At 47.1% G+C, this 17,280-nt stretch overlaps 1 long non-coding RNA gene across 2 annotated transcripts; it reads right to left on the reverse strand.

Annotated features, from left to right (window-relative positions):
* Positions 1–3,943: 3,943 nt before the first annotated feature.
* On the reverse strand, positions 3,944–16,528 carry LOC108448927. 2 transcript variants are annotated; one of them, XR_001865012.1, is made up of 3 exons: positions 15,776–16,528; positions 12,273–12,349; positions 3,944–4,377 (listed from the first exon to the last, which is right to left on the reverse strand). It is a non-coding gene; the product is annotated as an uncharacterized LOC108448927 (long non-coding RNA). The 2 variants fall into 2 exon arrangements; XR_001865013.1 differs by lacking the exon at positions 15,776–16,528 and adding an exon at positions 14,278–14,446.
* Between the last annotated feature and the right edge of the window lie 752 nt (positions 16,529–17,280).

The following is a 17,280-nucleotide window of genomic DNA, read 5'->3' on the forward strand; positions in this document are numbered from 1 at the left end:
CCCTGCACAGAACAGCACCAAAAATCACACCATGTGCCTGAAAGCATTGTCCAAACACTCCATGAGCTCTAGGGCTTTGTTGTTGTCATATTTTTAAAATTACTTTTAAATTCATGTGCTATTTTTAGCTCTGCTAAATGAAAAATAGGGGCAAATGTCCCAAGAAAACATATGGAGAACAGCAGTGACTTTCAGGAACATAGCCTGTTATTCCTTGAGCTATAACTTTGTTTTGAAGAGCCAAAGAAGGATTTCGTGAGGCTACTGCTTTCCAGGGACTCTCCTGCAGCTCTGAACAGGTTGGTCCCTTTTCCTCTGGAGCATCTTTAGTGGAGAGGAGGGGTCCAGCTTTTGATGACTGTGATTTACCAGACAGCACCTGAGATGTCTGAGCAAACCATCCGCCTGCCAGTGATCCAGTGAACATGTCACATTCCAGGCCATTTGTTTTGCCTGCTTTGCTGCTGTGTCCAAGCTCTGCTATGCCCATGGGTACCCATCAATGCTGCTTCTAATCCATTCAGTGCAGCTGTTTCTAGGTGAACCTGTCCCTGCAGAAGCTGTTTCTCCAGCAAGAAGCCTTATCACAAACAACTGGGCAGCACATCTGTCCCTTGCAGTGGTGGTGAGTGCCCAAAGTGTGGAAAGGAGCAGAGCACAGACCCATACCTCCACATCTCCCTTTCCTCCCCCCAGACTGGCGAGTGTTGTCTTCCCTCTGCAGCTTCTTGAGCAAAGCACCTACATTTAACTTTCTATGAGTGCTTCTTGAACTTTCTCTCGTCACATCAGAACCTTTCCTTGCAGCTTGACATGACAAAATGCCTCATCCCTGAGAGGATTCCTGTATATTTTACAGAACATCTCCCTACTGTACACTTTCCCTCCGTAAAAAAGGCGAACTTGGTGTTTCTCACCTACCCAGGCATCCATTTGCACGATATTTGTAGGAATATTATCTTCATTATCACACACCTCTGTCACAGATGGGCACATCTGGCAAGTTCCTGTCTTATGTTGGGGCAGTCTGACACACAGGCACACTGAAGTGGTGGAGACTGGGACAAAATAGCCTCAAAACATCCTTCTGCTTTTTTTTTTCTGGATAAGTTGGGTTTTTTCACATCTTTTATAACTGACATTGAAGGCCTGAGCTAAGTCCCTGTAATTGAGGGGTTTTTGCTTAAGAATGGGCTGAGGACAGAGGAAGCTCTGGAGGAAAATGGGCATGCTCCCTTTAGCTCCTTTTCCTAACCCTCAAATAAATTCCCTTTCTTTCTTCCTCCTTTCAGGGGAACTGCAGATTTCATGGAAAGATATTTTGCAGAGAATGGGCATGGATATGGATTAGTTACTTATCCTCTATATTGGACTTGGTGATCTTGGAGTTCTTTTCCAATCTTAATGATTCTATGATTCTATCTGACCTGCAAATTATTATTGCAGCTCACAGAACACACTGTACTGAACAGATACTGAGTATTCCACTACATTTAAAATGGAGAGAAAGGAAATGGAGGAAGATGAAGAGTAGAAAGAATGAAAGAAGCTTGATTGCCTGCTCTCCTCTACAACTCTTCAGAACTGGAAGTAAAGCACAGATGGCTACTAGTTCATTTACATCCCCTTGTAAACTGAAATGTGTTTTATGGTTTGTTTAGTTGTTCCTTTATAAACTGTGTATCTGATCCTTTTTTTTCTTTTTTCTTTTTTTCATCTGACTTGTAGCCCCCAATAAAATGTGAACTCCCCTTTTTAAACCATGTGTGTACATCTGAAACAGCTTTATGGGTTCTCTGGAAAGCAGCTACTGTAGTTTCCCTTTGTCTGTCTGCAATTGCATCCACCCTTCACGCGATTCTGACGTTTTGTAGCTGTCTCCGAGGGTCTTGTTTTCTAGCTGTGAGCAGAGAACCAAAAACGAGGCCAAGATTGTTAAATGCTTACTGAAAACAATGGATGCTGCTTTTCAACTCTCTGTAATGAGTTATATGAGTTATGCAGTTGATATTCTCAGCATTTTCACTGATGACAAACAGAAGGACGGATTTTATGCCCTTTTGTAGTTGCCATTTTCTGAAATTCTTGCTTTCTGTTCACAGAACCAAGGAATGCTTTGGGTTGGAAGGGACCTTAAAGCTCATCCAGTTCCAACCCCCTCCCTTGCCAGGGACACCTTCCACGAGATCAGGTCACTCCAAGCCTTGTCCAGCCTGGCCTTGGACGCTTCCAGGGTTGTGACTTCTGAGCTCAATTTGTACAATGTGTTGGTATTCCTTCACCCCAAAGGCAAACCCCTGCCCCTCTGAGGCTCAGGGCTGTAATTCTGCTCTTTGCTTTGGTGACCACTCTCACCCCCTGAAGTCCCTGCAGACAGGGCTGCCTCCATCCTTCTCATTTTCAGCCAGTTCTTCCCTGTGTTTGTGTACTGAGTCCAAAAGATCATCTCTCCTGGTTGGTTCATTCATCAGCTCCATCAGGAAATTGCCTTCAAACCATTCCAGAAACCTCTTGTGGTGCTCATGCCCAGCCACACTGCTTTCCCTGTGGCTCTAAGGATTTCTCCAAGTGCCTGAAGTAAACTTCATCCCCCTCCTCTTCTTCATCAGATGTTCTCCATCAGAATCCTACTACAATTATCTCCTGTGCTGGACCATCCTCCCAAAACAGACTTGGCTGACTCCAAGGCATCTCTGGCAGATCTTGCCCAGGAGAAGACATCTATTAAAGGAACACATATATACTAAAGAAAAGAAAATAAACTTAGTTTTTCTAGATTAACCCAGTTCAGGCACAGGAGCAACAGCCCCCACTGAGTCTGACATTCTCAAATTGCGGTAAGATGAGGCACAAAGGGGGATCTTTCTGAAGAAAAAAGCAAATGTTCATTTGATACCATATTTTAGCAGCATTTCCTGGGATTTAGCCCATTAAAGCCAACTGCTCCAGGATGTTTAGAGAGTCCTCATGAACACACAAGTGCAATCTGAGGCTTTGCGTACTTTTTCCTATTTTAATATCCCAGTGTTAACTTTTAAGTCCCCTGTGCTCTTGCAGCTCTTATTTACTTAGCACCCAGTTTTTATACACAGCTTTTGCGTGCTTGCAAATTTTTTGTTTGCTAACACATAAGGAAGGACTGTTTGGAGTTTCTAGAATTTTATTTTAAACAGCTCCAAGGTTTTCCCAACCTACAGCACTTTTGAAGCTCTGCCAGGCACAGGCCTGTATCTGTGGTCTTGTGTTTTTTTGTTAGAGCTCAAGATCCTTAGGGGATGAAGATATCCCAGGGACTCTGCACTGTTTAGATACACTGGTGAGAAAGCCTGATTCTCCATGAGTTCTAATAATCCTCCTGAAATGGTTGTTTAAACCCTGCTAGTGTGGAGGCCCTTGCTCCAAGATTTATCTCCCGTCGACTCAACACTTCCCTTCTCGGAATGGGTTTGAGAACACCAGCTTGAAGAAACAGCAGGGATGCTCCTGTGCCAAGCTGCACAATTTCTTTGGGTCTTTGGAGTAATTGAGGCCATGATTATGAGCTTATAAATATTGTACCTTCAGTTCCTCAGTCCAAGCTTATTGTCTAAAGTCAGCTTTTCCATGGTGGCTCAGCCTCTTCTGGGACTGATCCCTTCTGGCAGGGCAAAGTCCCAGAGCGTTTCTGGGTCTCCTCACCACCGTGCAGGGGGTGGCAGAGCCATCTCAGGCATTTCAATGCCAGGGAAAGGAAGGGTGCCCAGGGTTCTCCCAGAGATGCCAGGCAGCACCAACACAAGATCATTATGTGAAGACAACAAGCAAAAAATTTAAGTTTAGGATTTGGATATTAGGAAAAGGTTCTTCTTCCAGAGGGTGGTGGGACACTGAACAGGCTCTCCAGGAAAGTGGCCCCAAGGCTGCCAGAGCTGAAGGAGTGTTTGGACAACACTCTCAGGGATGCACAGGGTGCAGTTGTTGGGGTGTCTGTGCAGGGCCAGGAGCTGGACTGGGTGATCCCTGTGGGTCCCTTTCTGCTCGGGAGATTCTACGACTCCATGAAAAATGGGTGGACAGAGAGCAGAGACAGAGCGGGGAAAGGATGGGCTGAAACCCTTTCTCCCAGAATACTTCCCCTTTTACCAGTTTCCCAATCTGTGCTTTTTGATGCTTTCCCCTCTTGCAGCACATTTTTTCCAGGCAGCCAGTCAGGACAGTTGAGTCCCAAATTTGTTGACTCATGGAGAAGAACCTTTGCATAGTGAAGCAACTGCATTCCAGCTCTCTGGCAGGGCAGGACCTGAGAGTGATGGCTGATGCCTCCGTGGTCTGGAGCACATGCTGGATAATCCCAAGATATCTCTGTGGAGATTTCAGGCCATCTGTAGTTTTGCAGCCCTGAGTAGGGAGGGAAAAGAGTTAAAACACATGGTCTGTGTCTTTGGGGCTTCGTGGTGCAATACAGTGAGAGCAGAATGACCCAGCTGCATTTGTTTTATTTTCTTGTCACCAGAGAAACGAGAAGGAAAAACTTGCAGTGGTGTTTCCATGAAATTAAGAGAAAAAACCCACATAGTTTATAGAGGAAACCTCACTCCCCTTCCTAGCCTTTTACTAGTGATGGTTAAAAAAAAAAAAAAAGTACATTTTTAAAACTTAGTCACATCCCATCCCACCCCACCCACGGTCCTTAACGCCATGTACAGACCTAGGAAAGAAAATTCATTTTTTCTTCCTATCTAAACATTTGCTGGAGCCTGGAGGTACAGCCTACAGCCACCCCCCCTCCCCACCATGAAATGACTACTCTGGCTAAGGTTACAAATAAAATAGAGATTTTCTCTGTTAGATTTCAGCTAATTGCATGAATAATATTCCCTCAAGACATATTCATTATATCGAACTGTAAATCTATGGGGGACACTTTTGCAGTGACTAACGGGTATAAATAGAAAGGAAAGGAATTAATTAGTGCCTTATCCTGGGAAAAGAGGGGGCTGAAAGGGGGCAGATAGGGAAAAAAGGCTTTTTCTCTGAATCTGGGAATATATCAGTGTGGGCTGCTGGGCTGGAAGGGGGCTGGCCCTGGTTCCAGTGACTTCCCTCAGGAGGGAAAGCCTCCTCGGGGGTCAGTAATTGAGCTGATTTATTTGAAATGCTAATCGTGTCTTTAATCCCAGCTTTGTCTCTGCAACCACGATATTCTGCCCTTGGGTTTTAAACCAGTGTTTCCAACATCAGCCCTTGTATGGAGCTGAATCCTTGAGGCGGATTATGTGTAATTCCCATTTCAGTGGGACTTGTAAAGAGGAATTAGAAAGGAAATTCGGAAAAAACCCCAACACTGCAACCAGTGAGAGGGGTTTTGCTGGCTTTAGGGACCTGTGATTCAGGTCCTAAAAGAAAATCTGTGATTTCAACATCGCAACTTGCTACTAAAGATACTCATCAAGACAAAGCATTAAATTGAGGTTTTTGAAAACCCCTAATCCTTATCTCCTCTCAAGAGGTGGGGGGAGGCTCAGGAATGAGCTTCTGCCATTGTAGGGAGCTATGTCTGACTACTCACTCCATTCCCCCAAACTCTCTGGAAGACCAGTGCAGTCCTGGAGCAAGGGATTCCATTGTCACCCCTTTCCTGACCTGAATACAGGGCCAAAGTTTTCACAGGTTAAACTTGCAATCATAATAATTTGCAAAATAACTTGGAACCCCAAAATTTTGCAGCTGATTCAAGTCTCGCTAACAGTGTATGCCACAGGTACACACACACAGAGGTGCCTCAGAACCGGAGTGAGACCCCTGAAATCTGCGTCCACCTCAACCATACACTCAGGAAGCAAAATCCCAGCTTGTCTCCAGCCCTCCTTGGCCTGGCTTTATGTGCTGAGCCCTTCAGGACCTGCTTCCCTCCACAGGGGTGGAGGCTGCGGGAAGCTGCCCCACTCTCCAGATATCCCTGTTTGGGGAGGGTGGTGGGCAGCCACCCAGCTGCTGTTCCTGGGGCTGCTGAGCTTTTCCACTGCTCCATGGCTGCTGCTTCTCACGTATTTGATGTGGATCCAGGGAACCCTGAGCAGCCCTCTGGGTCACGTATAGCAGGGTGTTGCTTGTGCTTTTGGCATGACACTTAACACCTCCCCTTCCCTTACATACATGCTGGAATTCTCGCTCCAACACAAAACAAGGCCCTCATCCCATTCGTGGCTCTCTTTATGCTAAAGAAATGTAGAATTCCGTAATGAATTGTCCTCCTGGCCAAATACAACACGGCAATAAAAAATTCCCCTCTCCCATCACTGGGAAGAAAAATGGTATTTGCACCAAGTGCCATAGCAGTTTGAACAGGAGTTTCAGGCATGTAAGAAATGCAATATAATTAGATACGTAATCAGTGTTAAGACAAGGATTCTTGTCTGAGTCGATTTCAAAGGTGTTATTACAAAGTAACACAAAAACTGCCCCGAAAAACCCATAGCAAAACAAAACAAAAAAAAATTCATTATTAAATTGGTATTCCCCTGAGACAAAGCAAATACTCTGCAGAGTGAGTTAGGAGAGCTATATTCCATCCTTCCTTGGACTTCTTTCTGATGGTACCTTAAATCAAGCCAAGAGATCAGGGTCACAAGGAAGTTAAGATATTTTTGCCGGAGATGCAACATCCCCTTTTACCAGGGTAACTGAAAGTCTGCGTGCTTAATTGCAGCATTAACGTGAGCCCGACCTCCAACACCAAATGGAATCATTTTGATCCCACACGCAGTAAATAACATCTTATGTTTATACTCCTTTTCCTTAGGGTTGCCAGTGGAACTGGAATGCTTATCTCCAGTCCAAAGAGGGTTGAGATTTTCCAGCTTCAGTGTGTAATAAACAAAATGAAGAGCGAGGAGGGGAAAGTGCAGGCATGTACTCACTGTGTTCTACATACACCTCCTTTACACACACTTTTTTACAGTCCTTCTTTACCTACTGTTCTTCCTTTACCTGCAGCTTTTCATTTTACCTACAGTTCTTTTGCCTACACTTCTTCACCCTCCCTTCTGTCCCTCCTCCATCCAGGCTCTGGCAGCCTCGATCTACAAAGATAAAAATGCAAAGAGAGACACAGAAATGAGCAAGAAATCATGCATTACTCATTTCTTTTGTAATTGTCTTCTTGGGCATAGAAGCTAGAGATTCATTTTACATTGAGAATTCCCCTGCACCACTCTAAAGGGTCCCAAAAGGGTTGGCATTACCCACGTCTTCGGACAGCAGCAGAACTACTGTAAATGAATTAAAAATGTACTCTGCTATGAAGTCATGAAGTAAATAATTTGTGCCTCTCCTAAACCTGTGGTAGTGGTTGTGGCAAGCTCGCCTGCTCACAGGAGAAGAAGCTTCAAGGTTTAACAGCTGAACTTGTGTGAGCTCAGGCCAACATGAGCATCCCCAGGAGCAGCCCAGGTTCACCTTTGCACACCTCGCTGCCTCCAAGGCAGAGCCCACGGTCTGTCTGCTCAGCACATCTCTGTCAGACACAAAGAGAGAAAAGGTGAGTCTGTGACTGAGATATGATCCAGCAGACCCCACCCTCGGGGAGGCACAAGGACAAGCACAGTGAGAAAGGATGCTGGAGCAGGGATGGGGGAAGAAAGGACTTGCAGGAGCCACTGGAAGCCCTGTGGGGAAATCAGCCTCCCACATCCCTTCTGGGGAATCCAGATAATTGAAGGCTGTAGGAGTGCTTGACAGAAAACCCCAGACCAGGAATGATTAAGCTCTCCAGGCATCTCATCAAGAACACTCGGATCCCATCGAGAGACCACAGTGGACAGACACCTCCTTGGAGGAGGACCGAGGGCTGGCAGCAGGACAGAGCAGCTGGGTTTGGCAAAGCCTCTGTCCTGATTTGCCTCTGGGAGCAAACAGCAAGCTTGCCTTTGGTCCAGGGTTTTGCTCTTGAAATCTTTGGGAAGAGGTGTGGGAGCACAGGAGGTGCCAGGTCTGTCTTTGTCCCTCAGTAGCCTTGGGAGTAGATGCTGTAGCCACCAAGAAAATCCATGGCTGGAGCACACAGGACCTGAACCAGAAGTGCCAGCAAAGATTACAGTCTGGATTTGCTGCCTTGGAGCTGCTGACACCTGTGAGCAGCCCCAGCCCCAGGCCCAATTTCAACAGCATCGTGTGACTTCGGAGTCCTTTGCCAGAAATGGGAGTTGCTTTCATGGAGCCCAAAGTCCACATTTCAGGAGAATACGTATTTAAGGGCTGCCATTCGGATACGTGTTTGTATCATTCCTGCATGACAAAGTCATTTATCATCATCACACCCTTAACAGATACGCTCTACAGGTGCTACCTTTCCTCATGGACCATCTGGGTGGGACATGATAACTCCCTCACCCTACAAACCACCAAAAATTAAGAAGGTGATACAAGTTTAAACACACATAGGAGACAATCTCCACTCTGTGCCCCTGTGGAGGCCCTGTAATAACCTCCATCCCTTCCCTGTGCAGAAGAGACATCCCAGGACACATCCACCACTTGAATATTCATCTACTGCAGTCTCCATGCCCTGTCACTCCATGGGGCTGCCCCTCAGAACAGCAGGATTGACCAACTGCTCCACATATCCCTCCACAAGATCTTCTGCCCTGCACAGGACACCGTGTGTTCCAGAAGCCTTCTCTCATGAGCCATCAGCTGCATCCCACCCACTCCAGTGTCCCAGTTCCATCGTAGCTCCCCATTTCCCTGTGCTAAGTGTTGGGGTTCCCCTCTGCGTGGTGGTGGGGTCACTCTCCTCTCTCTGGGGGCAGTTCCAGTGCTGCCTCCCAACCAGGATTCCCCACTAGTGCCCCATCAGCAGCTCCTTGGACCCCCTAAATCGCTAGTTGGACTTTCCATCCCTGGGAGGTGAAGGTCCCAGATCCAGGCCATGAGGAAGGTGCTCGGCACAGGATCCATCCCAGTGTGGCTTCTGATTTGGGGGGAGCACTTTGGGGTCTCACTCCTTTCTGAGCTTCTCTCCTTTCCTTCTCCCTGTTGGGGTGGAGAAAAGACTGGGTAGGACTTGATCTCTTGGGAAAGGGATAACTTGGGAATTAGGGATGAAGGTGAGGGATTCTACACTGTGATGGGGTGGTTTTAAATGGCTCTGATCTTCTGTTCTTGAATCCTTATCATAACAAGAGCTGTAGACAGGACTTCCCTCAGCAGGTCCTGGCAATAACACCGTGTTTGTTCTTCCTGTGATGACTCCCTGTTCAGGAGAGCTGAATGCTTTGATTGTGGAGGAATCAGCTCTGGCAGAGATTAGGCGTTTCTGGCTGGAAAAAATCGATGTTCTGTTTGCAGAAGGTTTCTCCAGAATTCCCGTGTTTCTACAGAACATCCAGAACCCAGCCAAAGGTTTGAAAGGAAACAATTCAGACATGGTGAGGTTATCTGTAACCTGAGGAGGCTGCCAGGTCAGTGCTCCCATCCTTGCACCCTTTCTGTAAAAAAAGGAGGGCTGGGAGGGGAGTCTAACCCCACCTGCAGCCACCTCTTTCACACACTAAATTTCCACAAAAATAGATGGAGCAGGAGCAAAAAGTACAGAGTTTTCAGTGCCTTGCTGGAATCTGGCCTTAAATGAAAGATAAGTTATTTTTCCAATCTGGTGCCGTGGGCGAGAAAAATTATTTGAATTTTTTTCCTCAGTTGTTCTCAGGCCACTGATCCGTGCTCTCCATGTGGGCAGGACATGGGGAACTGGCACAAGACAAGTCACAAGATGGGGTGCAGCATCCCAGTGCCATTCCCCCAGAGGCTCCAGCTCTAGGCACGACACTAAGCTTGCAGCAGGCACATCCCTTTTCCAGCTCGGGTCATGACTCTGCTTTATCTGCCCTAAAGCTCTTCATAAGCCTGGAATGCTTTTTTCCATTGGCCTGCCGGAGCAGAGCACAGCGTAAACCTGCACATCTGTAACGCCTGGAGGGAACCTGGATCCCACATGTTGAGTCCCAGATCCTCTCTTCCCAGAGGCCAGCAAGGAGCACTCAGGAGCCGTTCGGGATGAGCACAGCCCCGAGGGTCTCCAGCATCTGCTCTCATGGCCACCCCTTCTCCCGTGTCCCTGGCAGGACCAGGCACGGCACCCAGCTGCTCGCAGGGACAACCAGGTCACATGGCTGCAGCTTTCTCCTTCCCAGCTTATCTGAGCCCTGGGCAAGGAAAATATTGACAACCACAATGACATCTGTGCTCCTGCCACCAGACAGGCAGAGCACCCGCTTCGGGTCAAAACGATCCCTTAAGGAATCCCTGGAGCATCCTGGGTGGTGTGTTCCTGGGAGACAGGCTTCAACCTTAAGGTATGAATATACCCAGCTGGTTTCTCCTGATGTAAACCCATGGCTTCTCCCTTTTGGAAGCCTTCCAGCTGTGTGGCCATTGGAGGCAAAGGGAAATAAAAAATCCCAGCCATAAATGGAAACGTTTGTAAGGGACGGGATCAGACCAGCTGCCAAGTCACAGTTACTGCAGGATGACTAAGCAGCAAAGTCGGCACAAGATCCTGCACTTTCTGTAACTGCTGCTCTTTCACACAGACAAAAACCATGCAGATGCTCCCTGCCACTCCTCCACTATTCCCAGATACAGCCTGGTGACCAGAAACACAGAGACACTGGGAAACAATAAGCAAGGGGACGCCCAGCTCCTGAAGCCTGGCTCTGGGTGCTCTGAAGCAGGGGTGGTCCTAAATCCAGCAGGCTTACCTTGAAATAAGAAGTCAGGAACCATTTCTAAGCTTATAAACATTAACCCACACTTTCCAAGTCCTTTCTGAGTCAAGGTGATGCACTCAAGAGGGGAGACGATCCCTCTAAAATTTTCCTTTGCCTTGTGCAGTGCCTTGGGACTGCAGCGTGAAACCCTCTGAAACCCTGACTAAGCCAGGACTCTGCAGGGAGGACTTTCTGTTGCCTCTGGTGACACAGGGACCAGCAGGGTCACAGCTAAGTGGTCGAGGCTGGCAGGTCCAAAGCTGTGGCTCCAGCAGGGTCAGCCAGAGCAGGATGCCAAGAACAGTGTCCAGGGTTTTGAGCATCTCCACAGATGGAAAGCACATGACATCTCCAGGCAACCAGGTCCAGTGTCTGACCACCCTTATTCTAAAAAAAAAAGTTTCCTTGTGTTCAGGTGGAATTTCCTGTGTTTCAGTTGGTGCCTGTTACTTCTTGTCCTGTTAAAATCACTTGATTACTAAATTTCTCTTAAGGTATCAGTAAAAGCTATTAGGTTCTGATTCATTGAATGATTAACATCTAAGACTGCATTTCAAATGTTTTAATAGAACTCAAGGGTCTTTTTGGACCATTTTGATGCAAATTTCCTGGGAAAAAATGTGCACAGCAATAAATCTATTTTTACTGATGTAGCACATGTGTCCTATCTAGTGTTGAACAAGCAGTCATTAACTTTAATGCAACAAACAAAAAGAGTCTTTGGGGGTCAACTGAGCATTTCAGTTTCAATTTCACAACTGCACAGTGAACATGTGCTTCTAATCTGGCTATCACGGTCACGGGACTGAAAACAAACTGGAGACAAAATGGTCACAGGCTTGATTCAACTATGCAAACTTATGAAAAATAGCATAAAAATGATAGAATCAGAGAATCTCAGAATGGTTTGGGCTGGGAGGAACCTTAAAGCCCATCTCATTCCCACTCCCTGCCATGGGCAGGGACACCTTCCACTATCCCAGGTTGCTCCAAGCCCAGGGATCCAGGGGCAGCCACAGCTTCTCTGGGCATCCTGTGCCAGGGCCTCCCCATCCTCTGAGTAAAGAACTTCTTCCTAATACGTAACACTCTGCAAGAGCTGAAGGGTGGTGTGAGCTCTTGGGATCCTAAGGAGCCATTCACTGCATAACTGGTGACTCGTATGGACCAGTTTGTCACCCTCTGACCTGTCTGATACAGCTCTGGATAATTTTACTCCAGACATGTTCACTTCTTGGCCCTGCTTTTACACAATCTGTTGCATTCAGGAATCAAAGGAGAGAGGTTCAGTTCCCACGTCTCCTACAGTCTTGGTCTTGGGCAAACTTGTAATTTCTTTGCTTTACAGCACCCCACTAACAAAATATCTCCCAAAATATTTTTCCAGCTCTTGTCTTTACCTAACAACCCACCAGACATCACAAACAACAAATTTTACTCAAATATCTTCATCAACCACCTTGTTTAAAGTCTATGAGATAGCTCCTGGGATGTGGCAATGCCTGGATCATGCCATGGTTGACTCACCATTCAGTCACGGAGCATCTACCATCAGAGTGGTTTTTGGCCATGTCTTGCCACATCCATAAGGGGCTTCCCAGGCCCTGCAAAAAAACATACAATGTGAAACCAAGGAACCCTGAATTTGCAAGAAATCCCAAATCCCCTTGTGATGATGAGGAGTGGAGTCACTCAATTTGTGTTTGATAGAATTACAGAGTCACAAACATCCTGAGCTGGAAGGGACCCACAAGGATCATCAAGTTCAAACCCTGGCCCTGCACAGACATCCCAAAAATCCCACCCTGAGCATTGTCCAAATGCTCCCGAAGCTCTGGCAGCCCTGGGGCCGTGCCCATTCTCTGGGGATCCTGTTCAGCGCGCCACCACCCTCTGGGAGAAGAACCTTTTCCTGATATCCAACCTAACCCTCCCCTGACACAGCTCCAGCTGTTCCCTCAGTCCTGTCACTGATCACAGAGAGCAGAGATCAGTGCTGCCCGTCCACTGCCCCTCATGAGGAAGCTGCAGATCCCAGCAAGGTCTCCCCTCAGTCTCCTCCAGCTGAACAAACCAAGTGACCTCAGGTGCTCTTCAGTCAGATTCTCCTTCCCCATCCTCATGGCGGAGTCCCTTCTTTGAACATTCCCCAGCAGCTGTGAGGCCCAGGGCTGCTGCAGAGGGAAACCTGTGCAAGGCCAGCCTGCTCCTGCCTAGCAGTAAATGGCACTTCCAGCAGGACCCTGCGACGCCTCGAGGCACAAGCCGGGCTGCTGTGAGGACGGCTTGTTTCAGGCACAGTAACCTGCCACATGTTCTCATTTCCCCTGCATGCCAGACCCCTTTTGACACACTTTTCAAAGGAGCTGTGGAGCTCCAGATGGGGCTCATCCAGCCGCCCTCGGCTGTGTCCTGTTCATTACGTGCCCAGTGCTTCTGGCTCTCAGAGCCAGGAAAAAATGGCAGTGTGCAGCTCATGGCCCGGGATTTATCCGGGACAGGCTTGCCCCAGAAAAGCAACATGCTGGTTTTACAAGCTGCCTTGAAAAATCTCAAGGACTTCAAGTCCCGTGGAAAATACCGTGTGTAACTGTGCTCAGCCCTCACGTTAACCAAAACATAGTTGGGTGTGCAGGGATCTTTTTATCACCAGTGGTGCTATCAGAAATCCAGAGAAATAATCCAGGCTGAACTTCCCATTTATACAGAAGTAAGCACGACTCAGATGAAAGAGCAAACATGTTGTGGCTCCCGAGGGTTTGGATTATTTTAGGGCGAGAGAGGGATTTGCAGGGATTTCAGAAGCTATAGACAAGCACTTCCATGTTTATGAAGGTTTGAACTGCTTTCTAGAGCCAAGCCAGGAATGAAACACCAGTCGGCGTCTGACAGATACACCTTCCCCCCTACTTTTGGAGCACCGAAAACTGTGGGGCCTAGGTTATTCCCGCTTACTCCTGCCCTGCTTGCTTTCTCTTAAGCCATGAAAAATGCTATTTCAGGGGAATGGGATTCAGTTGTGAGGGCAGAAGAAAAGAAAGACAGAGAAAAACTGAAGGGGGCAACCTTAGAATCAAATTTAAGGATCTTTCGGGTCTCGTTACACCAGGCCTGTGCTGTGAGGAGAAGCCTGCTTCCAAAATGGCCTGCTCAGGCCCACACTGCCTGCGGCCTGTCCTACGCCTGCCTCAGGCCAGGCCCGGGGCAGCACCAGCACAGGCGAAGGGCGCTTCTGTAGAATGCAAATGTATTTTTACATGCAGGACATGCCTTGAAACCCTGGCTGCCCTCTGTGGCAAAGACTTTGGCTGCCAGGGCTGGCCTTGACATCGTTGGATTGCAGCATGAGCCACGCAGGTGGGCTGGTTCAGTTCGGTCTCACTGCAGAAGAGGCATTTCTGATACGGCAGAATTCCCCTTCTGGTGTGCACCAGCACCCGAGGTTTAACGTGCCAGCAGGAGTTAATCCCCCCACTCCTAACACTACAAAAGCTTGTTTCTGGAAAGCAAGAATGACATCAAAGAGCATTACCCGTCATGCAAACGGCAAGCAGGAATTAGCAACGAAACTACCAACTTCTAGTGATTTTCGGCCTGGCAGCCAGCAGGGAGCATCCTCAATGAAATGAAAAAATGAAGCAGACCTGAGGAAGAACTGACTCCATGGTTTGGATTGGAAGGGACCTTAATGCTCATCTTGTTCCAACCCCCCATGACATAAGCAGGGACACCTTCCATGAGACCAGCTTGCTCCAAGCCCCATCCAACCTCTTCCAGGAAGGGCACATCTGCGGGATGTGGGCACCACGAGGTCTGGCAGGCTGTCTCTCCTCCTCAGCTTCATTCTGCAGAAGGATGCTATTTATTTCCTCTTGTCAAGCCTCTCCTGGGCTCGCCTCTGTGACTGGGAGCTCTCTGAGGCTCATATTTTCCAGGATAACAGGTCAGATTTCAGCTTAAAAAATTATTTGCTGCTGGCTGGCAGAAGCTTGAGGATAATTCCAGCTGTGTTCTACTGATCCACATGTAAAACAGAGGTTGCCTTCCTCAAAGGTTGTTTCAAAGCTGCCTGTGCACAGACAATTTGTGACTTAATCCCTTCCCAGTCTCCAGGACAACTGTGCAAAACAAATTTCTTGAGGTTATTCTTGCCAGAAGTCTAGTTTGGGTTTTTAATCTGCTCCATGGAACGGCTTTTCCATGTCACAACACCACCTTTATGATGGGTAGAGGTCTCAAGATTAAGAAACAAATCTTTGGACTTTCTGCCATAGCCTGACCTTGTTGTGCTCCTGCAGGCTTCTGACACCTAAAACAAGAACTGAGTGTCAGGACATGAGAGAAAAAAGAAAACACAAATAAGAGACCTCAGCTGATAAATAACTCCATAAGGGAAGGAGGAACATGGTCTCTGAGTGGGGTAAAACCTGCCTTAAAGGTAGAAAACGGACTTAATGGCCTCCTCATGCCTTATTCTTGGTGACTAAAGAAACCTGAGTTGGATGAGGCAGCATCTTTTATGTGGCCTCTAGATTATGGAAAAAAAAAAAGTTCTAAGGCAGAGGCTGAAATCTGTGGCTGTACCAGGACTACTACAGCTTTGCGCAGTCAAATCAGATGATGTTGTAACAATAGACGGCCCTCGAAGTTTCTTGTGTGGTTTTTCCCCTCTAGGAAATTCATCTCGAGAAACAGTTTATCTCCCAAGACCTTTAGACACATCCAGAACAAAGAAGAAGAGTTATTTACACCCCATCCATGGAAGCATTCAAGGGTTGGATGGGGCTTGGAGCAATATGGTCTCGTAGGAGGTGTCCTTGCCCACGGCAGGGGTTTGGAACAAAATAATTTCTGGGGTCCCTTCCAGCCCAAACTGTCCTATGATTCTATGATTCTATAAAGTGCCATAACCAAAAGTGAAGAAAACAGAAAAAAAATTTTCTCTAGATATACAAGGTAAAGGGTAGGAAGGCTCTGCTTTGCCTCCAGCTTCTGCTATTTCTTTCTATTTTCCCTTTTTAATATATTACCATCAAGAAGAGACACCCCAGCTGCATTTTTGTCTCAGATATTGAACTCCAACATTTTCACAGGGATGACAAAGCTGAGAAGTGTTTCCTGCTGGTGTCTGCAGAGATGGATGGGACCAGGAGCGCTGCTCTGCCCAGGCTGTGGGCAGGTGTAAGGGCTGCAGCAATACTTCAGGGGCATAAGTCATTCCATGCATCTCCAATCCTCAATGGAAGGGCCGTGTCCCTGTCCCAGCTTGCTCCTGGGAGCACCTCTGCTGTTTCCATGTGTGACAGGGAAGACCACACCTACAAGAAACTAAAAGAAACAAGAAAAAGAAGGAAATAGAAATTAAACAGTGCCCCTTACTGTGTTCAGAAGTGCATCTCACCTTCCTGGTGAGACCCACCTGCCTGCAGTTCCCCTCCTGCCATACCTTCTCCAGAATCTCTGCTGATACAACATATGTTTTCTGTGGAAAAGCACGGAAGACAGACACTGTGGATCCAACCTGAGCTCCCCTATAAACAATGAGGAGAAATTTTGAGGGGCAAGACTCTGGTAGAGCATCTGTGTTTGCTTGTGGGCTTAGCTATGGACAGCCAGGGAAGGCACTGTTAAGTGTAGATAATAAATTAATTGTTTGTCTAATTGAAGTCTTCTCAGCCTAGCCAGACCATAGCAACTTATTTAGTCTCATTATTACATAGGTCTCTAAAATCGAAGGGACCTAATTATGGATGGGAATTAGCAAATACTAAAATTATCACATGCAAGTCTCCCAGAGCTGCACCATGCTTTGGTGATACTCCTTCATCCTGTGCAATGTTATGGGAGGCCATCAGCTTCCTAAATCCTTTACCTGGAGAGGGAGGAGGATGATGCTGATAGTGCGTGCTGGGGGAAGGGAGGAAATGGTCTTCCTCCATGGCTTTGAGTTTGCTGAGAATTAATTTTGTGTGTCAACCCCATATTGCCGTATTTCTTAATAGGTTACAGTCTTTACTGTTTGTCCATGATTCTTTCTCCTTATAAAATATTACTTCTTCTAAGGGGAAAAGCCATGCAATTGGACTAAATAATGCAAACCTCAAACTAAAACATGCTTGGGAATACAAGCTAAAGCAAGCCCCAAACCACAGAGGAGCAGGAGGCATTTGAACACTCAGTTATTTGGCTGTCACAGCTAAGAGAGGCAAGGCAACGATCTCTGCTCCTTGGGAAAGTCGTAGGCACAGGAAAGGCTCTTAAAAATGCAGTTCAAAATCACCCCAGAGCAGCTGGGTATGTGTTTCAGGAGTCCTACCACACTTGTAAAGCAGTCTCAGCAATCCCGTCCTTCCGCAGCCATTGCTTTCCCATGAAGGGCTGTGAATCAGCATTGCCTCAAATGAGGAGCTTTTAGTCAGAGGAAAACAGAGAAACGTGGCCCAAATTCTGTTGTTGTTACATAAACCCCCTCGCTGAACATCTGGAGAACATCTGAAGTTTAACAAAGCAGGCCCGCAGGCAGAGGCATTTTTGA

The sequence above is a fragment of the Corvus brachyrhynchos genome, unplaced genomic scaffold (genome assembly GCF_000691975.1).
Source record: "Corvus brachyrhynchos isolate BGI_N302 unplaced genomic scaffold, ASM69197v1 scaffold79, whole genome shotgun sequence".
Classification (NCBI taxonomy): domain Eukaryota; kingdom Metazoa; phylum Chordata; class Aves; order Passeriformes; family Corvidae; genus Corvus; species Corvus brachyrhynchos.